The sequence below is a fragment of the Rhinolophus sinicus genome, chromosome 16 (assembly GCF_057876585.1).
Source record: "Rhinolophus sinicus isolate RSI-liver-muscle chromosome 16, RSI-T2T, whole genome shotgun sequence".
Lineage (NCBI taxonomy): Eukaryota > Metazoa > Chordata > Mammalia > Chiroptera > Rhinolophidae > Rhinolophus > Rhinolophus sinicus.
Window position 1 is genome coordinate 26,895,699 of NC_142516.1, and position 9,965 is coordinate 26,905,663.

Consider the following 9,965-nt stretch of genomic DNA (forward strand, 5'->3'; position numbering starts at 1 on the left):
CAAAAGCCCCAGTCACCCATGACACCTTCCCAAGAGCCTGTCCTGATCCAAAGAGGTAGTAGAAAATTGGGAAAATGGAATAGATGAAGGAGAGGATGGAAGAGAACTCTCTCATTGACCATGTTCTCCATTTCTGACCAGCCACCACCTGTTCACCATCTTAATCAAGAGAAAAAAGAATATCCCTTGAAAAATAAGTTTGGCCCTCACTCATAAATGGCAAAACACCATTCTCTAAAAAATACTTAAAATTTTGTATCGCTTGTCTTTGAAAGTGCCCATTGCTTGTCTCAACAACATTATAATTTAAGTAACAATTTAAAAAGTAAGAAAAACAGACTCAAATTTCAAGTGATTTTTCTAAGTTAATGAATACTTGTCAAAGGACCCAAGTGGTCTGACTTGAATTCCACCTTTAGTGACTACATAATTCTGCCACAAGGTGGCAGCAGGCAATACGCTTTCATCGCAGTTCCTCTTCTAAAGCTTTGGTTCCTGAGCGCTGTATTTACTCTTCAGTCACGTCATGTCTTCAATTTAACTCTTAGAAACCTGGACAGCTACTTCGGGTGGGCTTAATGCTCTCATAAAGGACAAAATTAAGATAGTTTTGGATTTTTGTCTGTGCTGCTGCAAATGTTCTGCTGTTAAGATTTTTGTTATATCTCCATGTATTCCAATGTCCCATGAATTCTGGATTGGGTTATTTAGGTCATAAATATTGGGTTATAAATAATGCTTATTTATCCTTATTTTTAGTCAGATTGTATTTCATCTACCATGACATCACTTGTTAAACAGAAACATACAGATTCCATGACCCCTACTCTAGATTTGTGAATCAGAATCTCTAGGGGAAAGCGCTCTGGAAATGCAAGTTCTTAACTTTTGTAATTGTGCCCCTATCTGGGCACGTTTGAGGAACACTGCTCTCCATGATGATATCCAGCTCTGCCTGAGAGTGTTCTACAGAAACTAGCCCCGTCCTCTTTCCTCAGCCTCCCTAACCTTATAGCCATTCAGCATTGCCACATCTTTCTCCTCCTCTACATCCCAGCCTCCTCCCCAGATCTCCTGGTCGGCTGTGCTATGCCACGCCCAGCCCTCTGACTTTGTGATTTCTGTGGACCGTGGTTGTGGCTTAGTCCAGGGCGCCAAAGCCAGGTCTTTCATCCTCAGAGAGTAAGAAGGAGTCCCAGTAGGCTTTAAGAAAGAATGAGAGCTGATCTATAGTCACAGATTGTCAGAGAAGCCCCACTTCATTTAATGCTCCCCTAAAAAGCTGCATTGGATCTATGTTACAGTTACAGAATTGGCCTTTTATGTTTTTATGCCATGTGACATTCTACGCTTAGGTTACTACATTTTTTATATTCATTATGCATTTGTGCTGGCCATGACTCCCTCATTAGACGATGATAATTTGGAAAGCAGAAGCCACGCTGTCTTTGTGAATTCTCACGGGATAGATCCACTATTTCATACTGCTATTACTGGGTAACTGGCAATCCCCCTGGCCTTGGAGGAGAAAAAACAGCACGACTGAAATGCTTGCATCAGGCATTGGGGTGGGGGTATGAAACATAATTACAAAGGTAAGATTTAGAATTTTCGTTTCCAGCATATAGTATGACCATCCTTCAGAAAACAAGCTGAGGACTAAAACCAGACTTTAGCTTAAGGACATTTATCAAACTGGGTTGATATAAACTTCGGTTTTCATTGCCTTGAAGGACAAGGGGAACAGGAGACAAAGCCGAGGGACTGTCAAGGTGGGGTGCCTATTAGAGACCCCTCCCCATAAAAATAAACTAGAAATAACTATTCTAACATCCAGGGGACTGAAAGAAAATGTCTGTCTCAAGCCTTCGTATAAAGATTTTGCCAACTGATCTGAAATTCCAGAAGGCACTTAGAAAGAGTTTCAAAGAATTCAGAGAGGTAGAGGAAGGCCCCAGGCAGAACCAAATAGGAATTAGAGATTGTTCCTTGTTGCAGTCTTCAGGAAATAGACTTGGAGATGAAGATTTCCATGCAATAGGTGTAATACCTGCAAGGGAGTGAAGAAAGTGGGGTTAGGCAGAAGGAGAGTTGGACTGTGTTGTTGTCACAACAAAAGGCTCCACAGATGTCGTAGGTAGCTCTAGAACTGGGAGAGCCTTTCAGAGTTGCCCTGAATTGAGGCGAGGACGCCAGGCTCTTACACCCTTACATCAATCAGTCATTAGGTGTGGATATAGGTTGGCATGGGGAAGGGGGCAGGACCTTGAGCGAGGTGGCTTTCTTTAGCTAAGAACAAACTCTGGAGGGCAACTCAGCCAAGTGCTGTCACCATCCAACATTCCCAGGTTCTGGGGAAAATGAATTCCTCAGTTTCAAAGAAGGGCGGAAAAAGAAGTTAACAGCATTCAATGGCTGACCAGAGGATAACCAGTGCTGGGAGTCCTAAAGCCATGAGAGTTGGGAGAATATTGCTTTGGAGTTTTGCTAAGAAACACGGAGGTCTGGGGTTCCCACTTGATTCCTGTAACTCAAGGTATGGAATCTTGCTGAAAGGTTGTCCTGCTCCTAGTACACAGGCACCCCCTTGATCCCTTCAGATGATGGTTTGTAAAAAGATGATTGTATCTTACTCTGAAGTTACGGGCTGTGTTTTCACTTCTGCAGAAAGGAGAATGGAAGAAGAGCCCATTTCCTGACACTTTCAATAACCCAGTGCTATGGACTGAATTGTGTCCCCCAAAAACATATGTGATCCCCATTGTGATGGCACATGGAGATGGTGCCTACAGCAAGAGCAGGACATCAAAACAATCTTAAAATTATTTTCCAATTGGTTATAAGTGCTATATAGGACAGCTATATACTTTTTACATTTGAGTTATTATCCTACAAAACTTTCTTGATGATTCTCTTGGATTCTTTTTTGGGGGGTGTAGAACAATCATATCATCTGCAAATGACAGTTTTCTTGCTTGCTTTCCAATGTGTAGACCCCTTTTATCTTTTTTCTTATCTCATTATGTCTTCAAGAGAATGATGTCAATGAAGACTCCCTATCTCGTATATTCTTTTCCTACCACATATATTTTCATTCCGTGCCAACCACTTTTCAGAAGTTGTCTTTCAGAAGCTGACAGTTCATTTTACTTGTATGATATTACTCTTGTTTATTAATCACCATGCCCATCTAAGTCAGCCATCTAAATCATATCTGTCTTTGAGGCCCAATCCAAGTCTCTATTCCATTGATTAAGACTTTCCAGACAGTGTTTCAGCTCTTGTTTGCTCAAACCCATGACAATGAAGGTAGTGTTAAAAACTTGAAATGCAATGCAAGAAGGAAGCATCTGCTAGGGAAGCCTGGCTGTTCAGCATAAAGAGACCTCTCCGCGTGGCATAATATCAGTGAAGTCATCTTGTTTCCTATCTTGGGGCAAACATGCAAAACTGACTACATTTTTAGGACACCCACAGGTAATCAAGGTCTAAAAGAAACACTTAGTATCCAAACTTATATGCAATGTTTTAACCAAAATGCCCATTTGTTAATTATTTCAATAAGATGAGACACTTGCATTCTCTGATCATTAATTTCTCTCCTTGTACCTGGTGTGTGCATGAAGCCACATTTATAGATAATTAGAGGGCTATTTGGTGAATCTGGAATCAAAACAAGCAGAATTAGATATATTATTTTTAATAATAATGGTACCTATCAAGAAGTGCTGGCTAAATAATGGTACAGCTTCACAATGAAAAATTTATGGGGCTAAAATGAAACACAATGATAGTGTGAATAGTATGATCTCATTTTCATTAAAAAATTATACTGTATTATATAACTGAAATTTGCTAAGACACCAGAATGTAAATGTTCACACACACACACACACACACACACACACACACACACACACAAAAAGAAACCCAAAACTTTTTTTAATGCAATAATCATTATCCCAGCCTAGGGTAATTGTGCTTGTTCAACTCAACCTCTCAAAGCAAAAATTTGGGGCAATTGGGTTTCCAGACACACCCTCCTTCACCCTTGGAGTTCTTAGGAGTCCCAAGAGAATCCACGTGGATAGAGATCAGGCATCTTCCCCACTGAGCAGGAATAAGTAATGAAATGGATCATTGAACACCAAAGATCAGGTTATTACGTATATGTCATATTCTCATTGCAAGAAGGGTCTTAATTTCAGCAAAAAAACATCAAGTGTCACATCAAATACTGTTCATATGAAGCTTCTTTGGCTTTATTTATATTTATAAATATATTTTGATTTGTATAGCTATATAAGCATAAGGCATTTATACCAAGATTATGTTTATGCATTTTTAACATTGTAATAAAAATAACTTAAGGAAGTACTAGGTGGTCCATGAGAAATTTGTTTTCCTTTAGAGAAGAGTCTTCACAATACTTAACTTTGAAAAATATTATTTATTACTTAATTGTATGTATACTGGCTTGTGTGGTTTATGATTATTACATATATCTAGTCTTTTTCATTCCCTAGCTTTTAAGTTATGCTGAGATCAATAAAGGAGACTTGATATCAATATAACTGACACAATATGTCAATTTAAAAATTTATTGACTCTAACAAATTGCATGTATTGAGATGTTACTCACACGCATTCTAATACATTCAGATATGAATTTCTGGTGCCTGAGGCATGTGGTCAGATCAGTTAAAAGGAAGTCATGTAGCAATAGTATACTGGCACGGCCAGGAACCCATAAATGTTTCAAATCTTGCTTTATCAGCCCCACTTCCTCACCTCAGAGGAAGAACAAGGCTCACTGCACTAATGACTAAAACAGTTAGCGTTACCTCCAGAGTTGTGAAGTCAGCATCCCCAGTTGATGCCTCCAGCATCCCCAGCTCTTGTAAAGTCCTCACAGCCAGGCCTCAGCCTCCATCACCTCTACAATACCTCTGGCACTCAGCCAACTCTTCTCTCTCTTCTCTAGTTCTCAGGCCTCTGCCTTTACATAAACACATAGTGACTATTATGAATTTAAATCGTTGTGTTACCTCTCACAAGCAGCTTATTCGCATTTGAAGCTTGCTTGATCTTTACTGTGGGACTTCGGTATTATTTCCTGTTGAAGACATTTATAAAGCAGGAGACATGTGATCTTATTTGGATCAGGTGGAAGGGAGTTCAGGTGACATCCCTTCCCTATTCTTCTTCACATGCATAGTTCTGGTTGGTAACATTTACCCTTCATAATGGATTAAGTCGTTATGCCTTACTTATTGAACTAAAACCTCAAGTTATAATTTATGCACCAGCCTAGAAGCTGGACTCATTTGTAGCCTGTAATTAAATAGGCTTTAAAAGTAACTGGATGTCAGGTTAATAGGCATTTCAAAAGTATAGCGATAAAGATACTGTTATTTGAACTTTTCCAAGCCACGGAGAACATTTTGACACTGACTACATTGACACATCAAAGGTTCAGTTAACCTTGAAGATCAGTTCCCTCTAAGACCACACAGGTTCTCTGTGGTGCTTGTTTTTATTAATAATTATGTGTATGGACACTTACAACTGAGTGATAACCAACCCTAATAAAATGAGCTTGTTTGAAATGTGACCTTAACATTTAGAATAACAACAAAGGGATGTGTGGTTTCAGGCTGCTAAATGCTAAAAATCTGAATGATTGAACATCTTGTTTTGTGTTTTATTCTTATAAAAGCTGTCCTACTTTTAAAATGAGTGCCAGTCAGTCTGTTAATTTGTACTAAAAGTTTAAAATATATGTCATACCCAATGGTTTAGCAATTAGAATATATGATTCTAATTATGTATTTTAAAGAAAATCAAATCAAATCATTATTGAAATATGACTATACAAAAATGTTTGTTATAGCATTATTTACAATTTTTAAATTTTAGAATCAACCTAAATACGTTACGGTATGTCTATCATATAGAATTATATATAACCATTAAAATTGTGATAGAGAGCTGTATTTGTTAACCTGAAATAAGCTTTCAATATATTGGTGAAAGGGTAATCCGGTTTTAGGAATAAAACTGTAGCATCCATTTTTATAAGAAATTAAAAACATTTAAAACCAACCAGTTTAGGACATGCACAAGTTGTCTCCATTTTCAGTCCCCACTTCCTCATTTCCCATTCACTCCGTTTTCTAAGTCAAATATTTATTTATCAACTATTTACATATAAATAAATATGAAATGGGTTTAATATGTAAACAGAGTAGCAAGCACATACCTAGTTATTTAAAGAGAGGTCATTATTGCCATTGTTAAAAAAATCCTCTTGTCTTACAAAAGGGAAGCTGGATAGAGTCTGGTTTAAGCTTTGTTAGAAGAAACTGAGGCATATTAAAATTTTTAAGAGTTTATTTGAGCAAAAATCTATTATAATCAGGCAGAGCCAAACCAGAAGTGGTTAGGAATGCTTCACTGAAAGGAGCTCGCAGACAGGCTTTTATAGACAAAAGGCAGAAGCAAAGGAAATAAATCATTTGCTTGGCAAGAGCTTAAGGCCTAGTTGATTGCCCTTAGCAGTTTGAATTCATAATTTTGACGTTATAGAAAAATGGAGTCCTTGGCTTCGCGTAGGAAAGAATTCAAACGTGAGCTAATAAGAGTTTAAAGTAAATGTAAGATTATTAAGCAGAGAGTAGGTAAGAAAACAAAGGCCACCCCATAAACAGAGTGGTGGTCTCTAATCGCTTGCTGGTGGAAGAGGGACACCCTCCATCCCCCGGGCTAAGGTTTGTATGTGTTTTCTGTTTCCATGGAAAATTTATCGGAATGGGGGAAAGGAGGATTGAAGAACAATGGTAAATTTATCTTTAACTTCAGTAAGACACAAGAAGAATAGGGGCAGGTTTGTTCTGAACTCTTGTAAAGCATAACCTGTGTTTTCTTTCCGTGGGCTTAGGTACAGGGATGGCCGTAGTGGAATGTCTAGTTTGCTCTGGGTGATTAACGTCAGCCTGACTTGTGTGCCTTATAGCACATAGGCAGCAGGCTTGGAATCTGACCTCCTAGTTCCTTTTTCTGTAAAAATAGTCCTCATGCTCCTTCCCGATATTATTGAGGCATTTACAGACTTTGATTTTGTTTTGTTTTTTAAGATAGGCCACCACGACTTTGGAGCCACACTGGTATAATGGCCTCCTTGTTTCATTAATTTAACAGGCTCAAAACAAAACTAGAACCTCAACAATAACTTACACGAACCATATAGTGTCCCCCATTGCCTCTGTCGAAAGAAAACTCAGAGAGCTCGATTTGAGATGATTATTTTATTGAGAGAGAAACGAACTGTTCCAGAACAGGGAGACTTCCAAACCAAAGGTGGTTAAGAAGCTCAGCTCACAGTAGTTACAGCTTAGGTTGTAAAACATGAATCAGCAAGTACATTGTTTTCTACTGTGATTGGTTGCTGGAAACTTACATTCCATTTCATTGCATAAACTTATTTGTTTATAGCTTACTTGATAGTGTTGAAGAGAGAACCACAGGCCCAAACTGGCTTCACTTGTGCTAAAGCCCAAGATACGAAACCTAGATTTAATACCTGATTTAACTGCAGTTTCAACCTCTCCCAGAAACATAATCTTAATCAACTAGCCTAGAATTTTTGGGTCAAGCACCAGTAAGATAATGGGTCCTGTGTGCCCTCTCCACATCTCCGTCCCAAAGGAAGAAGAGGCAGTCTGCATGATAAAACCCTTGTCATTCCCCTCCATCTAAAAGATGATGTCCTGGTCTAAAAATAATCCATTAATCCCAACCCATTTCTTTTCTTTACTAATAACGTCTATGCCATATCCTTTTTCCTATAAAAAGATTCCATTTTGTACAACCCCTTGGAGTATCTATCTGCTTGTTAGATGAGCTGCTGTCTGATTCATAAATCATTTAAAGCCAATTAAATCTCCAAATTTACTTTGTTGAATTTTGTTACTTAACACTAGGAAGCCATAAATAAGGTCATACTGTAAGGACATGAAGAAACCAGCAGTGTAAGCCCTGATAGTTGTTTCTTTTTTGTTTCTTTTTTGGACTGTAAGTGCCTGATTTAAGCTTAGATTGCTTAAATTGAAAGCATCAACTTCCAAAGAGGCATCCACTTCAATGGTGGCTATGTAGAATAAACATGACTAGGTAAAAAGCCTATGACTAGGCTGCCTCCAAGACTGAAGCTCCTTTGCTTAAGAGAGCTTGGTTGATTTAAATGACTGAATATTTGGGCCACTTGTTTTTTGCCTTCCCTCACTTTAAATTTTCATTCTTATGTTTTAAATTCACCAATAAAGAGTAAGCCCAGAAACCCTAAGTCCCCACGTTGGCCAATAAAAGTCGAACCCCAGGCCCACGTGCATTCTCTGTCTCTCTACCAGGGACCCAAGTGTGCTATGTAATTTCCAGTTCTTCTAAGTAATAAACCTTTATTTTTTCAAAATTTCCTCATGGATATTGCTAACGGGTATCTTGTAATCATAATAAAAACTACAAGGGCTGGTCCAATCACAACATCGGTTATTGATAAGCTGAGATTGGCACAAAACAAAACCTTAAGTTTTGTTCAAAGTCAGAGTCAGTATTTTGGGGAAATCAGGACACACGGGTGATTATGATGATTGCCAAATACTATATGTTGATGAGACAAGACTTTCTCAAAGGCAACAAAATCAAGAATTTAAGCAAGAAAGATATAGAATATCAAAGTGGTCAATAAAGAGTTGAAGATAGGGTAACTCTTTTATCAAGAGACAATTTATACATCAGAATTTATAAAAAGAAACAAAGAAGGTAAACACTATTCAAACTACCCTTGATATTATTTTTTTACAAAGAAATAAAATATTCAATTCTCAATGTTTTGAAATTTTAAATTATAATGTATGCAATCAATATTACTTTGACTATGTTTTTCCATTTCCCCATACATTTATAACCAACAGTAAGAGAGTTTTCAAAGTTTTGGCAAAAAAAAAAAAAAAAAAATTTCAGTCACGGAACAATCATAAATTTTCTCATTAATTATTAAAGTGATTTTGTATGGTTTCAGCATGCACAATTATTTTTACAGTCCTGCACTACTATGCAAAGTGTCCTGTACTTGAGAATATTTTTGTCATGCCCACATATTTGAATAGTTTGCTGGACATAAAATTCTGGATTCTAAGTTTTCTTCCTTTAATAATTTGAAACCCTTACTCCATTGTTTTATTGCAGCCATGATTGTTATGGAAAAAATCTAAGGACAAGCTGAGACTTGTTCCTTTGTATTTGATCTGTTCTTCTCTGTAAACTTTTAGAATTTTTTTTGCCTTTCATATTCTTAAATGACACTAAAATGTGTTTATCTATGGGTCTTTACTTACCGCTCCTTGTTGACATTTCTTTTCATCTTTTGTAATTTAAAATATAATCTTTTATTCTTTTCAATATTTTCTCTTCTGTTGTTTTTTTGTCCTCTCTGTCTTTTTGGAATTTCTATTTCTATCCTACATATTTTTCATCTTTTCTTTTATACTGTCCTTTCCCCCTTTTCTTCATTAGTAATTATAGCCACTTTTCAGACATATCCTTCATGATTCTCTTCTCCCTTTGCCAGTTTTCGTCTCTTAGCTATTCTGCGTGAAAAATGACATAAATGGAGTTGGAGCCGCCATTCCAGAGGAGCTTCCTTGCGTGTCTTCCTTCTTCAATCTTCCAACTGTTTGAACTGGGCCAGACCTTTGAACTGGGCCAAACTAAGCCCCAATCCTGACAGAGACTTGACAGGTAAGTGGATAGAGCCACAGACCTAAATCCCATGCCTGGCCAGGTGATCTGGTTAGAGCAAACCTTTCTGCTTTTTAATGTGTTTACATTTCTGGCTTTTGGAATAAAGGTTGCGTTTGGCAAATTATCTTCTCAAATCTTCTTTCGTCATTTGCAAGTTGGAGATG